Raw genomic sequence first — 26806 nt, 5'->3', positions numbered from 1 at the left:
TCAAACGGGTCATCTTTTTTTCTTCTATTGAGATGGCATTCTGTGCTTGCATGTAATCTCACACTGCATGTTTTCCCTCTTTTTTTTTTTTTTTTTTTTTTGAATATGCTTAGGCAGTATTCCTTTTGTCAGCTACAAGCTCTCAGGCCTATTTTTTTTTTTGCTAGTGTTCTGAAGAATTATTAACTTCTGCAGTGATGTCTGGAGCATCAGTTCTGTTGCTCTGGGATTCTGCAGCGATGAGGAACCGGTGTTCTAATTCAACCTACTCTGCAATACTGGAGATGCAAGCATGTTTAGTTTTAACATGATTTCATTTTCTTGCACTGATTTAAATATAAATTATGCATTTTTTGGGCATGTTTTTGAAATTTCAGGATATTCTGGTGAGTGTACTTGCAGGGACTAATTAACGCAGTAAGTCTAGGGTTCTTAACAGTTACTTCCCTTGTGCACACTTGCAAGTAAGCATCCAGAAGCTGCGATCTTAAATATAACTGAATTTTACTGAAGTACTACAAATATTAAACCCAGATTTTTTAGAACTGCTATGCATGTAACCATAGTTTTGGGCACAATTTTCAGAAGGGTGCCTGCACGGTATTTTGGGGGGTGAAATACTCACTGAATTGCATACGTGAGGAGTGTTTTTGTACTTAGAAGTACAGGATGGAGCCAGCACCTGACCATTATCAAAAGGACAGCCTGATGACATTTAGTGTTCAAGATTTGATGTGAACAAAAGATTTGTTGTTGTCGTTAGTGGTTTTTTTTAAAAAAATAATTGTTTTTTGGCTTCTTTATTTACAGAAGCTGCAGAAGCCAAACTTGACATTCTTAATGAATGTTTCCCAGCAGTTCAGGAAAAACAGTAAGCTATTTGGAAAAGATTGCATAGTATGCTAATATATAAAAGTAGATTTGCTAAGTCGTTTTTTAAACATTTCTTTTCCTATGGTAAATGAGAAAAGTAGCATTTTGAAAACACAGCACTTAGTCACTTCAGAAAACATAAGTCATGTTGTTAAAATGAAGCTATTAATCCCCTCCTAAGCCTTTGTCCCTGGCCAAGTCCTTCCTCCATCCTGCCCATCCTTGACTTGGTTCCTTTTCCAGACATTCCCAGATTACTCCATTAATCTGGTAACATGCCTGTTGCCATTTCCATAACTCCTTTTGTTGTTTTGACATAACTGCCATGTCTCCAAAGACGGTGAATAATGAAGTATCTTGCAAGTCGGTACCAAAGCAAACTGTCTTTCAAAATCTAAATAATTTGCAAGATAAACAAGAAAGTTGGAACAAGAAAAGCATGATTCGGGTGCAGTTTCACAGAAATGATGACTCTGAGATGACAAACTGGAAAAAAGAGACACCTCAGCTTCTCTCAGATAGTTGTGGTCTTAAGGAGAAAAAGTCAAGCTTCAGTAATGGCTTTGAAAGTGATAATAGTTCTTTGTCAGCAGGAAAAAAACCAATGCTTGAAAGTCAAAGACCAAACTCTGTCTTTCTTGAACATGTGGATGATGAAGATACAGAAGAAGAGCAATGTGAAGTAGATAATAAAGTGTGTGAAGCGCTGAAACAAGGAAGTGAACACTTGTGCTTGAATAGGCATGAAGAAAACGTAAGAGCAGCATTTCACTCGAGCACCAAAGTAAGTTATATAAGGATGATTCAATCACAAAGGTATTTTCTAAGGGTAATAAAGGTAAGAACCAAAAGGTAAACTGGATTTCTGTTAATACTTCACGTATATCCATCTTTTGATCTTCCTTTTTTTTATATTAGAAAATGCCTTTACTCCTAGCCAAAGCAGTTTCTTAGGTATAAGAACAGCGTTGGGCAGTATTTTCAATATTTTTTTAATTGGTTGCAGTGGTTTTGCAGGAAAACAAATAGGCAGTATAATTTTTCTGAAATAAATTCAGTTTTTCTCAGCTGTATGTACAGTTTTTTATCTGTCAAGATTTATTGCCATTTAGTAAAATACCTGGTGTGATGGCTGAAAGTGAGGAACCAACAAGTTTGAGTCAGATTGAGAGCAGGAAGTTAGTGATTTTCCTGGAGCAAAGTAGAGGAAAAGGAGCGTGTTCCAAAACAATGTAACTGAAATGAAAGCTAGAGTTAGGCTGACAGGAAGAATTGCTTCTCAGGAGCTTTGCAGAGCCAGGGCTAATGACTTAGGGCTAATGTCATTGCTGTCTCCTCAGAGATTCCCATGGAAAAACTGAAGGTGTTGTAAAACAAAGCTCGACAAAGTTTCCCTGTTGTCTTACACAGGAAAAGCATTTTTAAAGTTGTCGATGGGTGGCTAAGAAGGTGCTTGTTTCTGCTATTTCCAGCTGTTTGGTCAATCTCTTCTAGGAAAAATCACCTGAACGGGAAGAAGAGGAGAAGGAGCAGGAAAAGGAAAACACTGGTGAAGAGCTACGAACTGCAGTTGTTGAGGGTGTGAAAAATTCTATTTGTAATGATAGCCATCAAGTCCACAGTGCTTCCAAAGACGACACTGGTGAGAGAAGTGAGTTAGTAAATACTGATCCCAGTTCTTCCTCTATAAATATTAATGCACAGTAAATGAACTGAAATGGTGCTTGACTTCTGAAACAGTAAGTTTTTCCCTTGCCTGTGAACCCTAGTGGGCATTGGCAAGGAGGAAAGTAGCTTTTGTTCCTTTTCGTTTGTTCCTGAAGAACAAATTGTGGCCTTGGATTCCAAACGATGCTAAATGGAGCAGGTGTCATTCTTGGTTTTGTTGCTGTGTTCTCCCTGAAGCGATCAGAACAAAACGCACGGTTGAAAAAGAGGAGGATTAGAGAGTCTTGGTGTGACAGTAGTATTCCCCTTTCTGGCCCGTGCTGTCAGACTGAAAAGTTGTGATTGCTCTTGGCTGAAGCCTGGGAAAGATTTGAGTCAATCTGAGAGAAAGCTGTTCTGTTCCAGTGCCTCACCTTGTCCAGTTTTAAAACGTAGAAAGTCTCTCCAGTGCCACGCTTGTGTGTGCTCGAAAGCATTGCCCCGTCAGTCAGGGCTGAGCACTCCGGTACTCACCTCGGGTCTTGGAGCAGGAGGAGAAGGCACACTTTGCATTGTCTGTCTCCAGAGAGTAGAGTGGTGTGGTAGATGTTACCAGAGCGTGTGTAGCTGCTGATCAAATGCTACAGAGCGGGCCTGGCAGAACCTGCTGTATTCCAGGTGTTGTGCCTATACGTGCTCTTCTGTCGGTGCATTTTACCATAAGCCTGCATTTGGCACAGTGTAAGTAGTCCTAGCTGAGGCTGGAACCAGCAGTTCCCCTCTGCTAGGACGGGTGCCCTCACTGGTCTCTACCTCCTTTCCCGTTTTTGTGTGCGTGTCTCCACGAGAGCGAATCCTGAATCCGTTTTACCTAACGGACTAGCTTAAAACAGAGAAATGAAGATAGTTTAATCTGGCCAGGAACCTACTGAGACTGAGCCTTGCGTGTGCCTAGTAGAGAAGAGATTGGGATGTTGGCCCCTGAGATAGAGACAAGTTGTGTGTTTGGGGTGAGATTTTGGGCTGTGAGCCTCTCCTCTTTTTAAATGGCAATGCTTAGGTGTCTACCTTCTGGGAAGGTGCAGGGTAAAAACTGCTAGTCAAGGAAGATCTTTTCTGGTAGCGCTACAAAAGGAGCATTGTTTCTTGCTGATCTTAGCGTGAAGATGTGTCGGGTGGTGTTTCTATGGTACTTCTTGTACAGTGGATAGTGGTAGTCAGTGGAAAATTCTGGAGCTGTAGACTGGAGAGCAGGTGACCTAGAACACTATGCCACAGGGCTGCAGTGTGGGGGAGCCTCTTCCTGAGCGTGACACAAGCCCGTGTTCACTGCTGCTTGTAGCTGTGTCAGCTGTTGTGCATAGCCATCTCCTGCTGGAGAGGAGGCAAGAGGTGGCGATCCAAAGGAAATACCGTGGTATGTTGTGTGCTGGGTGTGAAGAAACCCTTGAATTCAACACTCGCTCCTTAGTTTGTCCTCAGCAACAGAACCGCTGTGCACCTTTTGGGCGCAGGGGTGATGGGGAAAAGCAGAGTGAAATAGAAGGGCTCAGTGTCTCCCCTCTTCCTGCATTTGTAGGTGCCCTGACTGCAGTGGGAGCAGAGGAAGAGGAAGATGCTGAATCTCCCTGGGATTCTGAGGTATTCCCTGTGAAGGACACCGGGGTTCCCAGTGGGGCGGGGGTGGGGAGCGAGATCCAGAAGCACTCGGAGCTTGGGCCCTGCCGCGGCTGAGGCTTATTTCCCCTTCTCCTGGTTCTGCTGTATGTTTGTAACTGGGGGCCCTTGAAATACTTGTGCTGTGTGCTAGCTGCTCAGCGAGGCTTGGGGTGAAGGTAGGTCGAGCTAATGATTTGGGTCTCGTGGCAGCTGGCCCTTGCAGTTGGGTTTCTAGTACAGTATTGCGGCAGTGAAGTTTCTTGCTGCTTAAAATAGTCTGAGCTTCTCAGCGGGGCTGGCGGGATTGTTGCTTTTTCACCACACAACTCTGTTCCGCTGACGTGTTCAGTGGTTGCCCTTAGGGTCTGCAGCCTAGACGATGAGCTGCTTTGGGAAAGAGCCTTTCTACCTTTTTGGCCCTTTTTGAGAGTAATGTTCAACAGAGATACCGCACGTGCTGGCTGTGTTTGCCCTTTTAGTTCTTCCTGTCTGTGGTAATGGGTTAGAAGAAAGCGAGCAGAGTCTGTAGCTTACGCCCTCTGACTTTTCTTGTGAGGAAGAAGGAACTCTTCCCCACCCGCTTCTTAAAAATACAAGGCTCAAATGCTGCTGGGTTGTTTTGGTTTTTTTTTTTTTTTTTTTTGTAGAGCCTTGGTTTCTGTAAGCTTTGTCTTGCTTGTCTTTGTTCAGCCCTTGCAACCGGGAGTAGCAATGTGTTCGCTCCCCACTGCAGGACGTGTGCCTGGGGAACATCAGCACAAATTTGAGTATCGGGTACGAGTTCAGTCGAAAGTTGGGCCCCCCCCAGACCTGCGGTTACGGGTTCGCAACCCACAGCTCGAGTTACCGTGTTAATTCTCTCTTGCGGCTGTGCAGTTTGCCAGCGTGACAGACTAGTTTAGATGAGTTGTGAGGTTTTTGCCCAAGATCTGAAAACACACAAGTCTGCTGTGATTTTCCAATATACTGTGTCTTGACGTGCCCTTTCCAAGGGGCTGATCAAAGGCTTTTGTGATTCCATGCTGTGCAAGTTGGCTTAGCAGGAACATTTTGCGTAGAAATGAGTTGAGAATTTGTACCGATGCTCACGCCCGTGTGTTATGCTCTACAGACGGATTCTGAAAGTCCGGAAGAAGGATCACCTGGTGTGTTGCTTCCAGCTGCAGACAGACACGGAGCACGCTCGCGGATTGTTTCAGGGGAGCGCCACACTGGTAACTTCGTGGTGGACTAAATGTTTGTCTGTAAACACGTATAGGCTGAAGTGAGCTTTTATCGATGTCTGCCTTAGGAATGCGCTTACGGTGTGGGTGCGCGCTATAGCAGTGAAGTGCTTAGTATTTGTTAATTAACACCAGCTCTCACGGCGCTTGCTGGCAAGTTGTAAGGGAAGTTACCTTGTTTGCGTTGCGTGTGTCCTTTGGATGTGTTTGTATCTCCTTGGGTTCGGGTTCTTGTGGCATAGTGCTGAAAGTGTATGTGGTTTAGGGCTGACCTGTCTGAACACCTGAACGTTCTTGGATGATAACGTAGCAGGAGAAAGCTATGATCTGGCCAAGCACTTTCCCCCCGTCTTAATTTTTGATACCTTGCTGTTATGCTTTGCCTAGGAGCTAAAATGTGACTGAAAGTTCAGGGTTTGTTGTGAAGGGCTTCTGCCTGTAGTTTGTGCCGCTGTCTCTTGAGCATCTGGAGTGTAGAATGGCAGGGAAGTTTTGCTGTTGGCGTAGAACTCTCATCTGAAGGATTTCTCCTTTACTAAACGGTCAGTCCTGCTTGTAGTGTAAGTATGATAGAATAGCTGAAGAAGCGTATCCAGTTTTAGTTTAGTAAGCTGGAAGCAAAACTTTAAAAGCTCCTGGGAGCTTGTAAATCCCCTTGCTGAGTAGTTGTCATGCTTTGTATGATTCTACTAAGAGAAGTTTAAAGTCAGCGTAAAAAGGAGGTAAAAGGTGATTACGCTAATCTTTCTAAGGTTTTTCTGTACTGCTAGACCACCAAGTTTACTGAAATCAAATGCTGTTTGCTTTTTAACCGCTTTTGTAAACATGAAAATTTTGCTGTGGAGCCCTTCTTAGTAACATTTCGTGCACTTCTTTCATGAGAGGACTCAAACTGTAAGATGACTAAAGCAGAGGACTTGAGAAATATAGGTGGGCCAGTAGATTGTGTGGGTTTGTAAATGATTTCCATGTTGGCCAAAAAATTTTTAAAAAATTACATATTTGGAACTGTGCTATAAATGCAGATTACAACCAATTGTAAGGTGTTGGTTTTTTTCCTTTCCACACAAGCTAGACCCGAACAACCTGATAAGAACTAGTTTGCTTCTACCTCATGGAATGATGTGTATGAGGTGTCTGTGTCCGCACCCACGTTTCCTCTGTCCCATCAATGGAAAGGAAAATACTCCTCGACATTAAACACTTGTAGGATAATCGCAGTCGTAGTGCTGCTGGCCTGTTTTATGGTAATTCGTTACAGCAGACCAGCTTTGGCTTTTGAAATAATCTTTGTAGAAGGCAGGATTCAGCTCCTCAAAATAAGTATTTTGATCTTGTTGTTGTGTTAACAAGCATGTCCTTCCTGCTTCCTATGGATTGTCCTAGTTCTGTGAGTATTATTTCTTAAATCCAAGGCGCACGATGGGAAGCGTGCGTTGTCCATTTCTTGTATACCGATACAAATGCTGGATGTTGAAGTGGATTGAATGTTAAGTATCGCAGTCTCGATGGAATAAAGCTTGCGAGTAATACTTAGTTGTAGAAACTGCTGATGTTGAATGGAGTGAAAGGTACCTTCAACTAAATGAAGTAACACTTCCCAAAACGTTTTTTTACCTCCAGGCATTTTGGAGAACCCCGACAATTCCCAGGTAAGTATTTGTTTGTGTCAGACTGCCTACTTGTCCTGCTCGTTAAATATTATGTAGTTACTTTAAGTTTGATTTTTTTTTTTTTTTTTTTTTGTCGTCATTGGGTTGTCTTTCATAGCTGAAGACCCCTGCATCTGTTTTGGAAATGAATGAAACCTCTCCTAAAAAAATGCAGCAGAAATCAGGTAATGTTCACGGCATGTAGTTCTGGGTTTAGCTTCGTAATCTTTCTAGACGGGAGTATTTAATAAAGCATCTGATTGATTTGTTTTGCGGATCTGTTGGAGGAATTTGGTTTAGGACACGCAGAAGATGTTGAAGGTGTTCATAACAATCTCTTTGTAGTGTTCTTTTATGAACAGACCCATTGTACTTGCAATTTTCTTTCTAATACGAAATTAATGGCTCTAGCAAGGCATCCCGGGAGCAGGTGGTGTGCTGAAATATACCTCGGTGTATGCGTTTGCTCCCTCCTCTAGCCTGCTGTTCAGCACTGTCCATACCCTTCCATGATGTACGCTTCCTACACCGTACTTGCTGTCATCTCCCCTTTTCAGGCAGTCCTGAAAGTCTGCTTTTCTTTCAGGGGCTCAACACACACACACACACACACACACACACACACACCCCATTCCTGATTGTCTTGGTCCTTTGAGCATGTGCTGTGGCTGATTCCAGGCTAGGGGGCTGTAGGCTAGGCTGTCCAGGAGCTGCAGGTGAGCCACAAAGGGGAATTCTTGGGCTCGTGCCGTAGCTGTAGTTTGCAGGAATTATTACTTGCCTGGCTTTATCTCTACCTGTCTGGCAGTCGTTTTGAAACATGTACAAACACGTTCCTCTGAGGCTTCCCTCTCTTGTTTCATGGAAAATGACCAGCAGGCTCAGAGGCAGGGGAGGGAGGTGAGGAAGAGAGGCAAGATGGGAGGAAATGAGTGTCAGCGTGTTGTCAGGAATTCTTTTTTCTTTGGAAACAAGGCTAAAGTTGAGGCGGCTAGCTGGTCGGCTATGTATTGGGGAGAGGGTATGTAACCTTAATGGGGGTTTTTTGTTTCTTTGTTCTGAGGTTTATTGATTTGTATAGTTGATAACTTGTGTTGTATTTTGTATTAATCACGCTTGTTAATCGGATGAGAAACAATTTGCCATTCAGGTTTTAGAGTTTCTGCAATTGGCTATTGACAATATAAACCAGAGAGAGGTGAACAGATATGCAGAAAAGTAAGCGGACTTGGAACTCTTTGTATTCTCTACTTAGAAGTTACAAGTTCTTTGGCATCTGTGCTTTAGGCGAAGAAAAAAACCAGTATTGTTGTTCTTTTGACAATAATAGAGATGAAACTTCTCTCTAGGAGATGTATCTTCCTCCTTCTCCTCTCGCTCTTCTCCCTCCCCTGTATTTGCAATGGGTAAGCAACAGGTCCTCTCTTGCCCTTTATTTTGCAGTGACGGTGTTCTGGTAAGACACACAAATACTTGTTAGAGGTTGTTCAGTTAAAACTTGAGTTTTGGTTATGCGTGTATTCCACAGTAATGTGAAGCGTAGCCCCACAACGGACCAGTATGTTACGATATTCCCGACACAGAAAGGTTGCCTTTTCGTGGCTCATTTCATGTCGGCTGTTCTTCCTGCGTGGCTTTATTCAGCTGCGTCATGCTGGTTTTTAGCCATATGTTACCTTGAAGGTCAGGTGCCAAGAAGTAGGTGTAGATGTAAAAATTTCTTTCTTTCAAACATTTTATGTTTGGATTTGGGTTTAAGGAATTTAGGTTGCTTCGGCAAAGCATCATGATTCCTGCAGCACAAATATTTCTGACTCTAAAAGGGTTGAAATGCCATCCTTGACAACTTGATTTCATAAATCTGGAGAACAGGTACAGTATCTTTCACAAGTAAATGTTCAGTGAGGGCTGGAATTTCCCATTCTATTTACTTTGTTACTGTCGCATAGTAATACATTCTTAAAATCTCTTTTTGAGGCAAAGTAGTGGTGTTCTCGTGTTTTCTGTATAGAAGAGTAGCTGCTGTCCACTGCAATCTGCAAAAAGTCATTATGTAAGAGAGTTTATGAGGAGGGAAGCCTCAGAATAGAGTGGAGAGGTGAGGACTAATTGGAAAGAACTCAGATGACCAGAAGTCATTTTTCAATGCTAGCTAGAAGAGCAGACAGAGTAAAAGGTGGGGGATTCGCATCTTTTTGTGTGCGCTGCACTGCAGGCATCCGTTAATAAAAATGCATGGTAGCAATAGATGACAGGCAACAATACTGGAATCTGGTTTACCCTGTGAATTTTTTATATACGTTTTTTTGAATGGTGGTCTCTTCAGAAGCCTTGGAGTAGGGTTCTGCCAGTGTTTTGACTAAGAATTTCTCCCTGTGCTAAAAGCGAAGAACTCTTGACAGCGAGGAGTCATCCTCTTTCACAATGTTGACAGAAGCCAATAGAAGCCAGTGTTGGCAGAAAATAGACTCGTGAATTACTGCTCCAAGGAAAGAAGAAATTTTACTTGCAACAGCTAATGGGAGAAGTCCTTATCTTTTTAGTTGATGTTTTTGAGTTATTTTTCCAGTGGTTGGAGAAAATAATTACGGACTGGAGTTACTGACACGATGAGAACTGGAATTTTGCAGGTAGAAGAACACTGTAGCCTTTCACCTTTCCTGCTTCTTCCTTGTTCTGTACCCATCATACAGAAATGTCAAGATTGATTAAACCCTATGGAAAAGGGTTCTTAGGGGCTCCAACGTTGTTAAAATCTTACCTAAAAAGGGAGACTTCAGGCTCAGATAGCTGCTGCTGAAAACTTTCCCGTTGACCGTGATGGGCAAGGCTGAAGAGGAGTTAAGGGTTGCTTTTCATTCTAGCAGCATGGCGCCTAATTTTGAAGTGACTGCACTCTGAAACAGAATCCGAAAGACGAAGACACCTACGTACTCTGAACAGAGAATGTGACTTGCATCCTTAGAAGGCCCGTACAAAAGAAAACCCTGGGTGCTCGCAGGTCTGCTTTTATCCAGCTTTCAGGCAGATACGGTTGACCAGAAAAGCTGGTCATTCAGCCTGTGCTGTGCACAGGGGAGGTGTCACAGCTCTCCTGCATCCACAAAATATCTAAGTCTATCTTCTAAGCAAAATTGTGGTGCCCATGTTACATGATGGGAGTGATGGCGCATATCAAGTTGTATGGTAGGAAGCTGCCTGCATTTTTCTGTTTGTGACCTGAGTGAACACTGGTGAAGTGACAGAAGAAGTCTGGTAAGCGTACCTTCATGGAAGCAGAGTAGGAGCAGCCCCATCTGTCTGACCGACTGACCACCCGCTGCTGTACTTGGGTGGAGAGGCTTCTAGGAGTAGCACATAGACAATGAAAGTTTGTGAAAGGAGTCACCTACAGGAGAAAATGCCAAAAGCGAGGTTGGCCCTGTGATTCATCAATAGTAGACCCTTTTGTATTTTTATGATCTTCTGGATTTTCTTCCTGTCTTGCTCGCTTTTCTTGTGCGAAGAATGTTGCGTCCCTCTCTAGCAGCAAAGCTTTGTGCATAGCCATCTCCTGCTGGAGAGGAGGCAAGAGGTGGCGATCCAAAGGAAATACCGTGGTATGTTGTGTGCTGGGTGTGAAGAAGCCCTCGAATTCAACACTCGCTCCTTAGTTTGTCCTCAGCAACAGAACCGCTGTGCACCTTTTGGGCGCAGGGGTGATGGGGAAAAGCAGAGTGAAATAGAAGGGCTCAGTGTCTCCCCTCTTCCTGCATTTGTAGGTGCCCTGACTGCAGTGGGAGCAGAGGAAGAGGAAGATGCTGAATCTCCCTGGGATTCTGAGGTATTCCCTGTGAAGGACACCGGGGTTCCCAGTGGGGCGGGGGTGGGGAGCGAGATCCAGAAGCACTCGGAGCTTGGGCCCTGCCGCGGCTGAGGCTTATTTCCCCTTCTCCTGGTTCTGCTGTATGTTTGTAACTGGGGGCCCTTGAAATACTTGTGCTGTGTGCTAGCTGCTCAGCGAGGCTTGGGGTGAAGGTAGGTCGAGCTAATGATTTGGGTCTCGTGGCAACTGGCCCTTGCAGTTGGGTTTCTAGTACAGTATTGCGGCAGTGAAGTTTCTTGCTGCTTAAAATAGTCTGAGCTTCTCAGCGGGGCTGGCGGGATTGTTGCTTTTTCACCACACAACTCTGTTCCGCTGACGTGTTCAGTGGTTGCCCTTAGGGTCTGCAGCCTAGACGATGAGCTGCTTTGGGAAAGAGCCTTTCTACCTTTTTGGCCCTTTTTGAGAGTAATGTTCAACAGAGATACCGCACGTGCTGGCTGTGTTTGCCCTTTTAGTTCTTCCTGTCTGTGGTAATGGGTTAGAAGAAAGCGAGCAGAGTCTGTAGCTTACGCCCTCTGACTTTTCTTGTGAGGAAGAAGGAACTCTTCCCCACCCGCTTCTTAAAAATACAAGGCTCAAATGCTGCTGGGTTGTTTTGGTTTTTTTTTTTTTTTTTTTTGTAGAGCCTTGGTTTCTGTAAGCTTTGTCTTGCTTGTCTTTGTTCAGCCCTTGCAACCGGGAGTAGCAATGTGTTCGCTCCCCACTGCAGGACGTGTGCCTGGGGAACATCAGCACAAATTTGAGTATCGGGTACGAGTTCAGTCGAAAGTTGGGCCCCCCCCAGACCTGCGGTTACGGGTTCGCAACCCACAGCTCGAGTTACCGTGTTAATTCTCTCTTGCGGCTGTGCAGTTTGCCAGCGTGACAGACTAGTTTAGATGAGTTGTGAGGTTTTTGCCCAAGATCTGAAAACACACAAGTCTGCTGTGATTTTCCAATATACTGTGTCTTGACGTGCCCTTTCCAAGGGGCTGATCAAAGGCTTTTGTGATTCCATGCTGTGCAAGTTGGCTTAGCAGGAACATTTTGCGTAGAAATGAGTTGAGAATTTGTACCGATGCTCACGCCCGTGTGTTATGCTCTACAGACGGATTCTGAAAGTCCGGAAGAAGGATCACCTGGTGTGTTGCTTCCAGCTGCAGACAGACACGGAGCACGCTCGCGGATTGTTTCAGGGGAGCGCCACACTGGTAACTTCGTGGTGGACTAAATGTTTGTCTGTAAACACGTATAGGCTGAAGTGAGCTTTTATCGATGTCTGCCTTAGGAATGCGCTTACGGTGTGGGTGCGCGCTATAGCAGTGAAGTGCTTAGTATTTGTTAATTAACACCAGCTCTCACGGCGCTTGCTGGCAAGTTGTAAGGGAAGTTACCTTGTTTGCGTTGCGTGTGTCCTTTGGATGTGTTTGTATCTCCTTGGGTTCGGGTTCTTGTGGCATAGTGCTGAAAGTGTATGTGGTTTAGGGCTGACCTGTCTGAACACCTGAACGTTCTTGGATGATAACGTAGCAGGAGAAAGCTATGATCTGGCCAAGCACTTTCCCCCCGTCTTAATTTTTGATACCTTGCTGTTATGCTTTGCCTAGGAGCTAAAATGTGACTGAAAGTTCAGGGTTTGTTGTGAAGGGCTTCTGCCTGTAGTTTGTGCCGCTGTCTCTTGAGCATCTGGAGTGTAGAATGGCAGGGAAGTTTTGCTGTTGGCGTAGAACTCTCATCTGAAGGATTTCTCCTTTACTAAACGGTCAGTCCTGCTTGTAGTGTAAGTATGATAGAATAGCTGAAGAAGCGTATCCAGTTTTAGTTTAGTAAGCTGGAAGCAAAACTTTAAAAGCTCCTGGGAGCTTGTAAATCCCCTTGCTGAGTAGTTGTCATGCTTTGTATGATTCTACTAAGAGAAGTTTAAAGTCAGCGTAAAAAGGAGGTAAAAGGTGATTACGCTAATCTTTCTAAGGTTTTTCTGTACTGCTAGACCACCAAGTTTACTGAAATCAAATGCTGTTTGCTTTTTAACCGCTTTTGTAAACATGAAAATTTTGCTGTGGAGCCCTTCTTAGTAACATTTCGTGCACTTCTTTCATGAGAGGACTCAAACTGTAAGATGACTAAAGCAGAGGACTTGAGAAATATAGGTGGGCCAGTAGATTGTGTGGGTTTGTAAATGATTTCCATGTTGGCCAAAAAATTTTTAAAAAATTACATATTTGGAACTGTGCTATAAATGCAGATTACAACCAATTGTAAGGTGTTGGTTTTTTTCCTTTCCACACAAGCTAGACCCGAACAACCTGATAAGAACTAGTTTGCTTCTACCTCATGGAATGATGTGTATGAGGTGTCTGTGTCCGCACCCACGTTTCCTCTGTCCCATCAATGGAAAGGAAAATACTCCTCGACATTAAACACTTGTAGGATAATCGCAGTCGTAGTGCTGCTGGCCTGTTTTATGGTAATTCGTTACAGCAGACCAGCTTTGGCTTTTGAAATAATCTTTGTAGAAGGCAGGATTCAGCTCCTCAAAATAAGTATTTTGATCTTGTTGTTGTGTTAACAAGCATGTCCTTCCTGCTTCCTATGGATTGTCCTAGTTCTGTGAGTATTATTTCTTAAATCCAAGGCGCACGATGGGAAGCGTGCGTTGTCCATTTCTTGTATACCGATACAAATGCTGGATGTTGAAGTGGATTGAATGTTAAGTATCGCAGTCTCGATGGAATAAAGCTTGCGAGTAATACTTAGTTGTAGAAACTGCTGATGTTGAATGGAGTGAAAGGTACCTTCAACTAAATGAAGTAACACTTCCCAAAACGTTTTTTTACCTCCAGGCATTTTGGAGAACCCCGACAATTCCCAGGTAAGTATTTGTTTGTGTCAGACTGCCTACTTGTCCTGCTCGTTAAATATTATGTAGTTACTTTAAGTTTGATTTTTTTTTTTTTTTTTTTTTTTTTTTGTCGTCATTGGGTTGTCTTTCATAGCTGAAGACCCCTGCATCTGTTTTGGAAATGAATGAAACCTCTCCTAAAAAAATGCAGCAGAAATCAGGTAATGTTCACGGCATGTAGTTCTGGGTTTAGCTTCGTAATCTTTCTAGACGGGAGTATTTAATAAAGCATCTGATTGATTTGTTTTGCGGATCTGTTGGAGGAATTTGGTTTAGGACACGCAGAAGATGTTGAAGGTGTTCATAACAATCTCTTTGTAGTGTTCTTTTATGAACAGACCCATTGTACTTGCAATTTTCTTTCTAATACGAAATTAATGGCTCTAGCAAGGCATCCCGGGAGCAGGTGGTGTGCTGAAATATACCTCGGTGTATGCGTTTGCTCCCTCCTCTAGCCTGCTGTTCAGCACTGTCCATACCCTTCCATGATGTACGCTTCCTACACCGTACTTGCTGTCATCTCCCCTTTTCAGGCAGTCCTGAAAGTCTGCTTTTCTTTCAGGGGCTCAACACACACACACACACACACACACACACCCACCCCCCATTCCTGATTGTCTTGGTCCTTTGAGCATGTGCTGTGGCTGATTCCAGGCTAGGGGGCTGTAGGCTAGGCTGTCCAGGAGCTGCAGGTGAGCCACAAAGGGGAATTCTTGGGCTCGTGCCGTAGCTGTAGTTTGCAGGAATTATTACTTGCCTGGCTTTATCTCTACCTGTCTGGCAGTCGTTTTGAAACATGTACAAACACGTTCCTCTGAGGCTTCCCTCTCTTGTTTCATGGAAAATGACCAGCAGGCTCAGAGGCAGGGGAGGGAGGTGAGGAAGAGAGGCAAGATGGGAGGAAATGAGTGTCAGCGTGTTGTCAGGAATTCTTTTTTCTTTGGAAACAAGGCTAAAGTTGAGGCGGCTAGCTGGTCGGCTATGTATTGGGGAGAGGGTATGTAACCTTAATGGGGGTTTTTTGTTTCTTTGTTCTGAGGTTTATTGATTTGTATAGTTGATAACTTGTGTTGTATTTTGTATTAATCACGCTTGTTAATCGGATGAGAAACAATTTGCCATTCAGGTTTTAGAGTTTCTGCAATTGGCTATTGACAATATAAACCAGAGAGAGGTGAACAGATATGCAGAAAAGTAAGCGGACTTGGAACTCTTTGTATTCTCTACTTAGAAGTTACAAGTTCTTTGGCATCTGTGCTTTAGGCGAAGAAAAAAACCAGTATTGTTGTTCTTTTGACAATAATAGAGATGAAACTTCTCTCTAGGAGATGTATCTTCCTCCTTCTCCTCTCGCTCTTCTCCCTCCCCTGTATTTGCAATGGGTAAGCAACAGGTCCTCTCTTGCCCTTTATTTTGCAGTGACGGTGTTCTGGTAAGACACACAAATACTTGTTAGAGGTTGTTCAGTTAAAACTTGAGTTTTGGTTATGCGTGTATTCCACAGTAATGTGAAGCGTAGCCCCACAACGGACCAGTATGTTACGATATTCCCGACACAGAAAGGTTGCCTTTTCGTGGCTCATTTCATGTCGGCTGTTCTTCCTGCGTGGCTTTATTCAGCTGCGTCATGCTGGTTTTTAGCCATATGTTACCTTGAAGGTCAGGTGCCAAGAAGTAGGTGTAGATGTAAAAATTTCTTTCTTTCAAACATTTTATGTTTGGATTTGGGTTTAAGGAATTTAGGTTGCTTCGGCAAAGCATCATGATTCCTGCAGCACAAATATTTCTGACTCTAAAAGGGTTGAAATGCCATCCTTGACAACTTGATTTCATAAATCTGGAGAACAGGTACAGTATCTTTCACAAGTAAATGTTCAGTGAGGGCTGGAATTTCCCATTCTATTTACTTTGTTACTGTCGCATAGTAATACATTCTTAAAATCTCTTTTTGAGGCAAAGTAGTGGTGTTCTCGTGTTTTCTGTATAGAAGAGTAGCTGCTGTCCACTGCAATCTGCAAAAAGTCATTATGTAAGAGAGTTTATGAGGAGGGAAGCCTCAGAATAGAGTGGAGAGGTGAGGACTAATTGGAAAGAACTCAGATGACCAGAAGTCATTTTTCAATGCTAGCTAGAAGAGCAGACAGAGTAAAAGGTGGGGGATTCGCATCTTTTTGTGTGCGCTGCACTGCAGGCATCCGTTAATAAAAATGCATGGTAGCAATAGATGACAGGCAACAATACTGGAATCTGGTTTACCCTGTGAATTTTTTATATACGTTTTTTTGAATGGTGGTCTCTTCAGAAGCCTTGGAGTAGGGTTCTGCCAGTGTTTTGACTAAGAATTTCTCCCTGTGCTAAAAGCGAAGAACTCTTGACAGCGAGGAGTCATCCTCTTTCACAATGTTGACAGAAGCCAATAGAAGCCAGTGTTGGCAGAAAATAGACTCGTGAATTACTGCTCCAAGGAAAGAAGAAATTTTACTTGCAACAGCTAATGGGAGAAGTCCTTATCTTTTTAGTTGATGTTTTTGAGTTATTTTTCCAGTGGTTGGAGAAAATAATTACGGACTGGAGTTACTGACACGATGAGAACTGGAATTTTGCAGGTAGAAGAACACTGTAGCCTTTCACCTTTCCTGCTTCTTCCTTGTTCTGTACCCATCATACAGAAATGTCAAGATTGATTAAACCCTATGGAAAAGGGTTCTTAGGGGCTCCAACGTTGTTAAAATCTTACCTAAAAAGGGAGACTTCAGGCTCAGATAGCTGCTGCTGAAAACTTTCCCGTTGACCGTGATGGGCAAGGCTGAAGAGGAGTTAAGGGTTGCTTTTCATTCTAGCAGCATGGCGCCTAATTTTGAAGTGACTGCACTCTGAAACAGAATCCGAAAGACGAAGACACCTACGTACTCTGAACAGAGAATGTGACTTGCATCCTTAGAAGGCCCGTACAAAAGAAAACCCTGGGTGCTCGCAGGTCTGCTTTTATCCAGCTTTCAGGCAGATACGGTTGACCAGAAAAGCTGGTCATTCAGCCTGTGCTGTGCACAGGGGAGGTGTCACAGCTCTCCTGCATCCACAAAATATCTAAGTCTATCTTCTAAGCAAAATTGTGGTGCCCATGTTACATGATGGGAGTGATGGCGCATATCAAGTTGTATGGTAGGAAGCTGCCTGCATTTTTCTGTTTGTGACCTGAGTGAACACTGGTGAAGTGACAGAAGAAGTCTGGTAAGCGTACCTTCATGGAAGCAGAGTAGGAGCAGCCCCATCTGTCTGACCGACTGACCACCCGCTGCTGTACTTGGGTGGAGAGGCTTCTAGGAGTAGCACATAGACAATGAAAGTTTGTGAAAGGAGTCACCTACAGGAGAAAATGCCAAAAGCGAGGTTGGCCCTGTGATTCATCAATAGTAGACCCTTTTGTATTTTTATGATCTTCTGGATTTTCTTCCTGTCTTGCTCGCTTTTCTTGTGCGAAGAATGTTGCGTCCCTCTCTAGCAGCAAAGCTTTGTGCATAGCCATCTCCTGCTGGAGAGGAGGCAAGAGGTGGCGATCCAAAGGAAATACCGTGGTATGTTGTGTGCTGGGTGTGAAGAAGCCCTCGAATTCAACACTCGCTCCTTAGTTTGTCCTCAGCAACAGAACCGCTGTGCACCTTTTGGGCGCAGGGGTGATGGGGAAAAGCAGAGTGAAATAGAAGGGCTCAGTGTCTCCCCTCTTCCTGCATTTGTAGGTGCCCTGACTGCAGTGGGAGCAGAGGAAGAGGAAGATGCTGAATCTCCCTGGGATTCTGAGGTATTCCCTGTGAAGGACACCGGGGTTCCCAGTGGGGCGGGGGTGGGGAGCGAGATCCAGAAGCACTCGGAGCTTGGGCCCTGCCGCGGCTGAGGCTTATTTCCCCTTCTCCTGGTTCTGCTGTATGTTTGTAACTGGGGGCCCTTGAAATACTTGTGCTGTGTGCTAGCTGCTCAGCGAGGCTTGGGGTGAAGGTAGGTCGAGCTAATGATTTGGGTCTCGTGGCAACTGGCCCTTGCAGTTGGGTTTCTAGTACAGTATTGCGGCAGTGAAGTTTCTTGCTGCTTAAAATAGTCTGAGCTTCTCAGCGGGGCTGGCGGGATTGTTGCTTTTTCACCACACAACTCTGTTCCGCTGACGTGTTCAGTGGTTGCCCTTAGGGTCTGCAGCCTAGACGATGAGCTGCTTTGGGAAAGAGCCTTTCTACCTTTTTGGCCCTTTTTGAGAGTAATGTTCAACAGAGATACCGCACGTGCTGGCTGTGTTTGCCCTTTTAGTTCTTCCTGTCTGTGGTAATGGGTTAGAAGAAAGCGAGCAGAGTCTGTAGCTTACGCCCTCTGACTTTTCTTGTGAGGAAGAAGGAACTCTTCCCCACCCGCTTCTTAAAAATACAAGGCTCAAATGCTGCTGGGTTGTTTTGGTTTTTTTTTTTTTTTTTGTAGAGCCTTGGTTTCTGTAAGCTTTGTCTTGCTTGTCTTTGTTCAGCCCTTGCAACCGGGAGTAGCAATGTGTTCGCTCCCCACTGCAGGACGTGTGCCTGGGGAACATCAGCACAAATTTGAGTATCGGGTACGAGTTCAGTCGAAAGTTGGGCCCCCCCCAGACCTGCGGTTACGGGTTCGCAACCCACAGCTCGAGTTACCGTGTTAATTCTCTCTTGCGGCTGTGCAGTTTGCCAGCGTGACAGACTAGTTTAGATGAGTTGTGAGGTTTTTGCCCAAGATCTGAAAACACACAAGTCTGCTGTGATTTTCCAATATACTGTGCCTTGACGTGCCCTTTCCAAGGGGCTGATCAAAGGCTTTTGTGATTCCATGCTGTGCAAGTTGGCTTAGCAGGAACATTTTGCGTAGAAATGAGTTGAGAATTTGTACCGATGCTCACGCCCGTGTGTTATGCTCTACAGACGGATTCTGAAAGTCCGGAAGAAGGATCACCTGGTGTGTTGCTTCCAGCTGCAGACAGACACGGAGCACGCTCGCGGATTGTTTCAGGGGAGCGCCACACTGGTAACTTCGTGGTGGACTAAATGTTTGTCTGTAAACACGTATAGGCTGAAGTGAGCTTTTATCGATGTCTGCCTTAGGAATGCGCTTACGGTGTGGGTGCGCGCTATAGCAGTGAAGTGCTTAGTATTTGTTAATTAACACCAGCTCTCACGGCGCTTGCTGGCAAGTTGTAAGGGAAGTTACCTTGTTTGCGTTGCGTGTGTCCTTTGGATGTGTTTGTATCTCCTTGGGTTCGGGTTCTTGTGGCATAGTGCTGAAAGTGTATGTGGTTTAGGGCTGACCTGTCTGAACACCTGAACGTTCTTGGATGATAACGTAGCAGGAGAAAGCTATGATCTGGCCAAGCACTTTCCCCCCGTCTTAATTTTTGATACCTTGCTGTTATGCTTTGCCTAGGAGCTAAAATGTGACTGAAAGTTCAGGGTTTGTTGTGAAGGGCTTCTGCCTGTAGTTTGTGCCGCTGTCTCTTGAGCATCTGGAGTGTAGAATGGCAGGGAAGTTTTGCTGTTGGCGTAGAACTCTCATCTGAAGGATTTCTCCTTTACTAAATGGTCAGTCCTGCATGTAGTTTTTTTCTTATTTTGTGTTAAGATTGTTGTCACAAGTAGGGTGATTCAAGATGCACTTTAGGTGTAAGTAAGTAATATGAAGTCATGCTGTTTATAAAAATGTGTGGTTTTTCACTGCAGGTGAGAACTCAGGATCTACCTTTCATATGTCATCATCAGGTGAAAAAGAAGACATGAAGGATGGCATTGAATATTATGGTGTGCAGGTATGTAAACCCAAATATTTTGGATTGCAGTCTGATTCAGTAGGCTGTATTATACACTAAGGTAAAGAAAACTTACCAGTCAGTGAATAATGCTTATGGGACGTCCTGTAGGTGAAGGCTGCGTTACAGTCTGAAGGAAAGCTGGATACAGTCTTCTTATGGTGGGGTAAAATCCTTGTCACTATGTCGGATGCTTGCTGTTACACTGATTTTTTTTCAGTTGGTTTGCTTAAATTTTGAGGGGTGTTTTTCCTCTTGTGCACTGCTGAGAAACAGTGCAGCCAAATGCGGGTTTTATTGCCTGTGCAAAATGCACGTTCAAGTGAAGAGGGAGATTTGTCTGTAATAGGCTGATCTGTTTGATGAAACATGCCGGTCTTCCTCTTTGTAAGACAAGGATCAAAGAGAACACCTTGAGATGTGGTGACCTTTCTGAGGCTTCCCCAGCCTCTGCAAAATACGCTCTTGTTTGGCCACGCGAAGTGTTTGAAAAGGGTTTCTCAGAGGGTATCCTAGAGGGGAATAAGGCAGGCGTCCTGCTTGTGTTGGGCGTGCGGGGCAGGGCTGCACAGCGGGGTCTGGCGTCCTCTGGAACACCCGAAGGGACAGCGTAGCAAATGATTTCCACCCCACAGCCGGGCATCACGAGAGAGGGACGTGCCTAATTCTAGCAGGCAAAGCGCAGGACTTAAGGCTGTTGCAAGGCGGTAGTAGTTGGCCAGTGAGCTTGGGAAGGGGGAGGGTGAGACAGGTGGTGGCTGGCTGAGGTGCTCCTTCCCTCTTGTGAGCGGAGGGGTCTTTGCCGCGGGGGAACAGGGCCTGGCTGACGAGAGGAGCGCGAGGAGCGTGAGGGTCTCAGCCCGCTGGGACACCAAGGCTGCAGGCCCTGTTCAGAAGGCACCACGAGCCGAGGAGGCGTGTGGGCAGGACTGTGACACGGGGCAGAAGCAGTCGGAGCTGTTGAGAAACAGAGCGTGGGGACAGGGGCTTGAGGGGGCTGGGTAGGGTTAAGGCGTGGTGCGGTTTTCCTGCGAGCTTGGGTTCCTGATTCCTGGGATGAGGGCAGGAGCAGGCAGGTTTCCCTAATAAATCCTTTCCTTTGCACCTTGGAGTGGAATTTATTATTTCTGAAGCTTGGGTGAAGAAATAATCCTCCCTTAGCCAGTTCTCTGTGTGGTGAACGGTAAAAAGCTTGTCATGTTCATTCCCCTTGGGTTAGCTTAGGTGGCCGGGGACTGTGCAATGCCAGACGGTAGAGCGCGATGGAGGGAGGAGGGTGGGTGAGGAAAATGTTGGCAGTTTAATGAAAAATGGTATTAAAGCAATAAACCGTGAAAAATAAACATGCTCTGTGACAAATGCCGGCGGTTACAGAAAGCAAGCAGGCTAAAAGGTAAAAGCAACCCTAATGCCTAGGCAAACCTAACCCAAGAAACTGCTGACTCTGAGTCCTTCTCTTGTTAAGAAGATGGTGTGCAGTGAACCTTTCATTTAGTGTCCCTTGATTTTTGTAGTGAAAATGGCTTTCAAAATGCCTTATTTCTATTATAGGATGAGTTTGCAACAGAAATTGCATAGATTAACTGTAATATTTTTTCTTGATAATCTTTCTGTCTGTACCTGTTTACTTAAGGATAAATATATTTTAGAAACTACCAACTTGACAGAAAAAACCAGCACATGAAAATCACACTGATAAGGCAGAAATTTTACATCAGAAATTTCACAGCAGAAAATGAGGAATTGCACAGTGCTGACAAGCAGTTAAGTCCAAAACCTTCGGAAGAAAGATATGCAAGAATGTGAGTTGAAAATGAGAAAAGGGAATTGAAAACAAATTGTAAAAATGTTACAGCAGAGCTAAAGCAGCTGCCTGGTGAAATTCATGAAACTGGGAAAACTCCTTCCCTTGTGGAAGAAATGTCAGAAGATGGCTTCAGTGCTGAGCTGAAGAGTTCTCATGTTGTTTTGTCTCATGCAACAGAATCAATTAACAACTTAGAAAGTAAAGGTGAATTTGGAGATACTAAACTTATGCTAGGTGGAAAAGTACCCAAAATGGAAACTGTAATCCGAGTCTTGGTGTCCTTTCTGATCAAGATAACTGAAATGCAAACATGGAAGATACCTGGAGTACAGATGAAGAAGATTGCACAACCAATATCAGTGATACAAAGATGCCTCTAGCAAAAGGAGAGAGAGAAAAAAATGCCTTCTATGGAAACGGAAGAGAATGAAAATGGAAGTAGTAGAAATGCAGTGGGAGGTCCTGAATACTCCCCGAGATACAGCTTTAAAACAAGTCTTTTGGATGACATTTCTAATATTATTCCTAAAATAAGACAGTTCCTACACGTGGTGAAAATGCACTTCTTGTAACAGAGAGGGAACTTGGAAAAGACTCTGGATTTAGTGATGATGTTCCCAGGGACTGCTTTATCGACAACAAAATAGGAGAAACAGAAATGGAAAGTCTTTTTGCAAGTGCTCAGCAATCATGTGTCATGCTGAAAAGGAATCTTGATGAAGAACTAAACCAAGATACGGGAAGATTTAAGGGTAAGGTAGGAATGCTGCAAATAGTATTCCTGGCTTTGGAGAAAGAGAAGGTACAGCTGCCAGAAGAGGTGGTTCACCTGCTACTCTTTAATCTCGCTCCGGATCAACGGTGCTGCTCACTTTAGCTATTCGTCACGAAGGGGAGATGCTTCCTACAAATTGGGGTTTGTTCTAATTAAATTGGTGACTGGTGAATAAAGAGGGCAGTGGAGAGTTGTCTTTTCCCCCATTTTTGGAAAACGGAATGCATTATTGTTCCAGGCACTTGGTTCCAGTGCAAGTAGTTATCTCTTCATTGCCATAAAAAGAAATCCATACAATTACATCAGTTCTGATTCTGAATCAAAGAATGAAAATAGCTTCTAAACAGGGTCCTGACTACTAATTCATGTGCTGTGCTATCTGCGTGGTGTGTCTTCATTGCCTTTCACTAAAATTCCTCTTTCCTGTGAAACCAGTTGTGTTTGTGGGTTTGGGATCTTTTTTTCTTTCCTCTCCTTGTTCACAGATCCACTTGATTTTTTTCTGGTGGTGTTACAACGAACATTGTGCAGTCCTCCTAATGCTTTGTCCATCAGTAATGTTTTCACTTTTTTCTTGTTCCTGTTTTAAGAGACACTATTGTTTTCTTTCTAAGGGCTGTATTTTTGTTATGTCTTGCATCATGAGTGAATTCAAAGTACTTTCAATGGCATAATACACTTTGTAGTGTAATTTTGTGAAAATGCTTCTGTATGAATTGCAAAAAAGATCATTTTATATTATTTCAGGGGTAAACCCTGAATTAATCAATCTTGGATGTGGTGTTTCTGTCTTCTAGAAATACGTGAAGCTTAACTTTGTTTTTATAGGTTAAGAAGGAAAAAAGCAAACAAAGATGTTCAAAAGTGCAGGCGGTGGCAAAACAGGAGTGTGTGGATAAATTAAATAACATCACTAATTGGCAAATGAAACAAAAGATTACTGTAAGGAAGAATGACTGTTTGAAAATGGAGAATGAAAACACGATAGAAGAAAAAGACAAAAGGAGTTTTTCATCTGGGGAGAGCTCAAAATTGATTAAAGTGCCAATGAAAGGGTAAGCTAAGGAAATAATCTCTAGCTCTTATTTGTAGTGCTATGTAAGTGTCTTAGGTTTTCTGATACTGTGGTAGTTGAAGTAGTTTCCTCAGTGGTGAAAGCCATAGTGAGTAGTCCACTGCTTCTCAAAAAATGAAGAAAAATTCTTTTTTGACAAAATGAAGCGCACGATGGAGGTTCAAATTTATTGCCTGCTCTAAAAAAAGAAAAGGGGAAACCAAAAGAAAACCCCCACCTAAATTCCTGTGATTTCCATGTCAACACTGAGGTAAAATGCATCTTCAAAACCAGAACTGAAGACTGGAGAAAGCAGTTATTTTTGTAGGAAAAGGCCACCTAGAAAAGAAAAGTAGGAACTTGGGGTTTGCTACTCCTCCCTTTTCTAGGTGATTTTAGTGATCTCCGTGCAGTTGGTGTTTTCCTTTTCATTAAGTTAATATGCCCTTTGTCAGGAGAGGGGAAAAGATGATATTACCAAACCAATCTCAAAAGTCTAAAGAAGGCACACGTATTTTTATGCAGACCTAAGCAGGAGCTTTTTCTGTCTGTCCTTCAAAGGAATCTCTGCTCTAGGTGCTTTCTGTACCGTGGCTATTGGATATAGTCCAGCTTAACCTGGATCTAGCTCAGATTCCACGTGTCCCCCTCACTCCTAGGGGAAGGGTTTTAAATACTTGGGCATATTCCACGATCTTTACAGTCAAGTCTGTGATTTTATCATAGATATTTTTTGTCTCGGTTGTTTCTGGACATCATCTTAAGTATGTCTGTTTCACAGAAATATTTTTTATAAACCTATTCACTTGGTGATTTTTTTTCTTTCTTTCTGTGTAATGCAGTAAAATTGCCCTGAATGCCAAAGGTGCAAAGAAAAGTAAAAGACAGCCTTCAAAGCAGAAGGCTCATCAGCAGATGAGCTCTTCCAGTGGCAATCATGGTCAAGTACCGGATGAGAGCACTTCCAGTGAAACATCTGAGGATGAAGGAAGGTATGCCTATAAGGAATGTTGAAAATAAAACTTACTTAATGATAAAAATTGGCCTGAGAGCTAGAGGCTAGTTTGGGTTTTTGTTGTGTGTTTAGGTTTTTTGTAAACCTGACACCTATGAAGATTCTTGTTCTTTCATGTGACCACCTGATGTTCTTTCTTGTTCTTTCTTGTTCTTTCCTGTGACTACCTGATGCGCTTTGTGTTGACAAACACTTCACTTTTGTTTAGAGTGCTTTTGAACATGCTGGCCAAGTCAACAATGAGGTCACGTGCACAAATTCTGATTAATTACATGAGTGTGTGCACAGGCATAGAAGTATTTCATGTGTTTAAAAAGGGTGAGGTATCTCAGTTTTTTTCACTGCAGGTACCTCAGGATTTTTTTGCCCTGCTCCCCGCTCCACCTTTTCTCTTGCAGCTGTGTACCCTCCTGACTTCTTGCCCACCCTGAACTTACTTGTGTGGGTTGTGGCAAAGTGCGAAAGAGAAGTTGTTGACACTGTTCAGCCCTAGCTAAAAATCTGGTGTGTTAGCAACACTGTTTTGGTCAGAAATCTAACGCACAGCCCTGTGTGGGCTGCTGTGAAGAAAATAAACTGCATCCCAGCCAGACCCAGGACACCAGAGAATCCAAAATTACAGTTCTTTGACCTGTAGGAGAAGGATTCTCAGTACTGAAGGGAGCTGAACCCCTGGTATTAAACAGGGAATGCACGTAACCGTATAGCTCCATGTCTGTAGCTGTAAGATTTCTGTCACTTTGCGTGAAGTTTAGGGAACAGTTATTTCAACTGTTTGCTTAATATCTTGCAGAAAAATTAGCCTTCCAGTAGACATTAATAGCACACAATAATTGTTTCAGTCTTGAACTATATCTAGCAAAGTTACTATACCAGATTTTAGTTTAATTCAGTTCTGCAATTAAGTTTTCAAAGCTACGGTAGGTATTATTCATAATGCAAAGTAAGCATTTCAGTACTGAAATATATTTCTGTTTTCTAGACCTGCAGCAACAACCAGGAGTGAAAGGAACGAGGTACTGTAAAACTAGTTTCTTGGTAAACAGTCTCTATCAGCTTTTAATCACTTCGATGGGAGCAGTGTTTATGTAGTGATCAACCAGATGTACAAATTGCTGCTGGTACGCAGCTTTATTGTATTTGAGACAAATCTGTGGGCTGTGAAGGAGAGAATGAATCATTCCTGCATTTGTAATGGTCTGTAATACTAGACAGTGGAATTACAGAAAGTACTGTATTTTTTGTAGGTCAGCATACCAATGGAAGTAACTGATGGCCCTGGTTTAACTCACTCATCTGACCCAACTTCAGAGGATGTCCGGTTAGAAGCTTCAGCCTACAAGGAGACTATGCTGCTGTTGGAAGAGCTTAGCGTGGTTCATACGGGTATGTTTTCAAGTCTCTGTCTTCAGCTGTTACAAGTTCCCCTTAAAACATGATTTCTTTGTAGGCACTCCTAAGTATTTTAATTTCATATTTTGATATAGTATCTCTTTGTGACTAGAGATCCCCCTCAAAAGCTGTGAAACTGTCACCTAACCTGAGATGTTGCCTGCATTACCAGCCGATGTGCCTTACGTTATCATTGGTTCTCTGTCTAGTCAGAGCTGGAGAAGCAGTTTCTTGCAAAGTACAGTTCAGCTCCTTCTAATGCGGTCATCAAAAGTCAGCAAGAGCTTTTTCTTCTTTATATCCCCTTGATGTGGTTTAAGCCCAGCCACACCTAAACACCTAAGCACCACACAGCCACTCACTTGTTCCACCCCAGTGGGGTGGGGGAGAGCATCGGAAAGGGAAAAGTGAGAAAACTCATGGGTCGGCACGAAAACAGTTTAATAGCAAAAGCCACGCACGCAAGCAAAGCAAAGCAAGGAATTCATCCAGCACGTCCCATGGGCAGGCGGGTGTTCAGCCATCTCCAGGACAGCAGGGCTCCGTCACGCATAACAAATACCTGGGAAGACAAAGTGCCGTCACTCTGGATGTCCCTCCCTTCCTTTGTCCTCCCCCAGCTTTATATGCTGAGCATGATGCCGCGTGGCATGGCACATCCCTTGGGTCAGCTGGGGTCAGCTGTCCCAGCCGTGTCCCGGCCCAGCTCCTTGCGTACCCCCAGCCTGCTCGCTGGTGGGGTGGGGTGAGGAGCAGAAAAGGCCTTGGCTCTGTGTGGGCGCTGCTGGGCCATAACGAACACATCCCCGTGCTACCAACCCTGTTTGCGGCACAACTGTAAAACATGGCCCCGTACCAGCGACTGCGAAGAAAATTAACACTATCCCAGCCACAACCAGCACACCCCTCAACAGCTAATGACAAAGAGTACAGCAAAATAATGGCTTTGCTTAAAAATAATAAGTACATATATATAACAAATTTCAACTGTCATAAGATGCTTGCATATGTGCACAAGGCATTATATAAACATAAGCATCACTTACTAGGGCTCTTAAACTATGCTAAAATTTCATTAGGCAAGTGTTAACCTTGGCCGAAGGCCAAACTCCCCCCCCAGTGCTGCCACTGCCCCTCCTTGACAAAACGGGGCGAAAAAG

General features: G+C 43.9%; 1 pseudogene; it reads left to right on the top strand.

Annotated features, from left to right (window-relative positions):
* The window catches only part of LOC130143461 (ankyrin repeat domain-containing protein 26-like), a 62864-nt pseudogene that overhangs the window by 13009 nt on the left and 23049 nt on the right, over window positions 1-26806 (top strand).

The sequence above is a fragment of the Falco biarmicus genome, unplaced genomic scaffold, assembly GCF_023638135.1.
Source record: "Falco biarmicus isolate bFalBia1 unplaced genomic scaffold, bFalBia1.pri scaffold_30, whole genome shotgun sequence".
In the NCBI taxonomy this organism is placed as follows: Eukaryota; Metazoa; Chordata; class Aves; order Falconiformes; family Falconidae; genus Falco; species Falco biarmicus.
The sequence above is the reverse complement of the archived record's forward strand: the minus strand, read 5'-3'. Positions and strand labels throughout refer to the sequence as shown.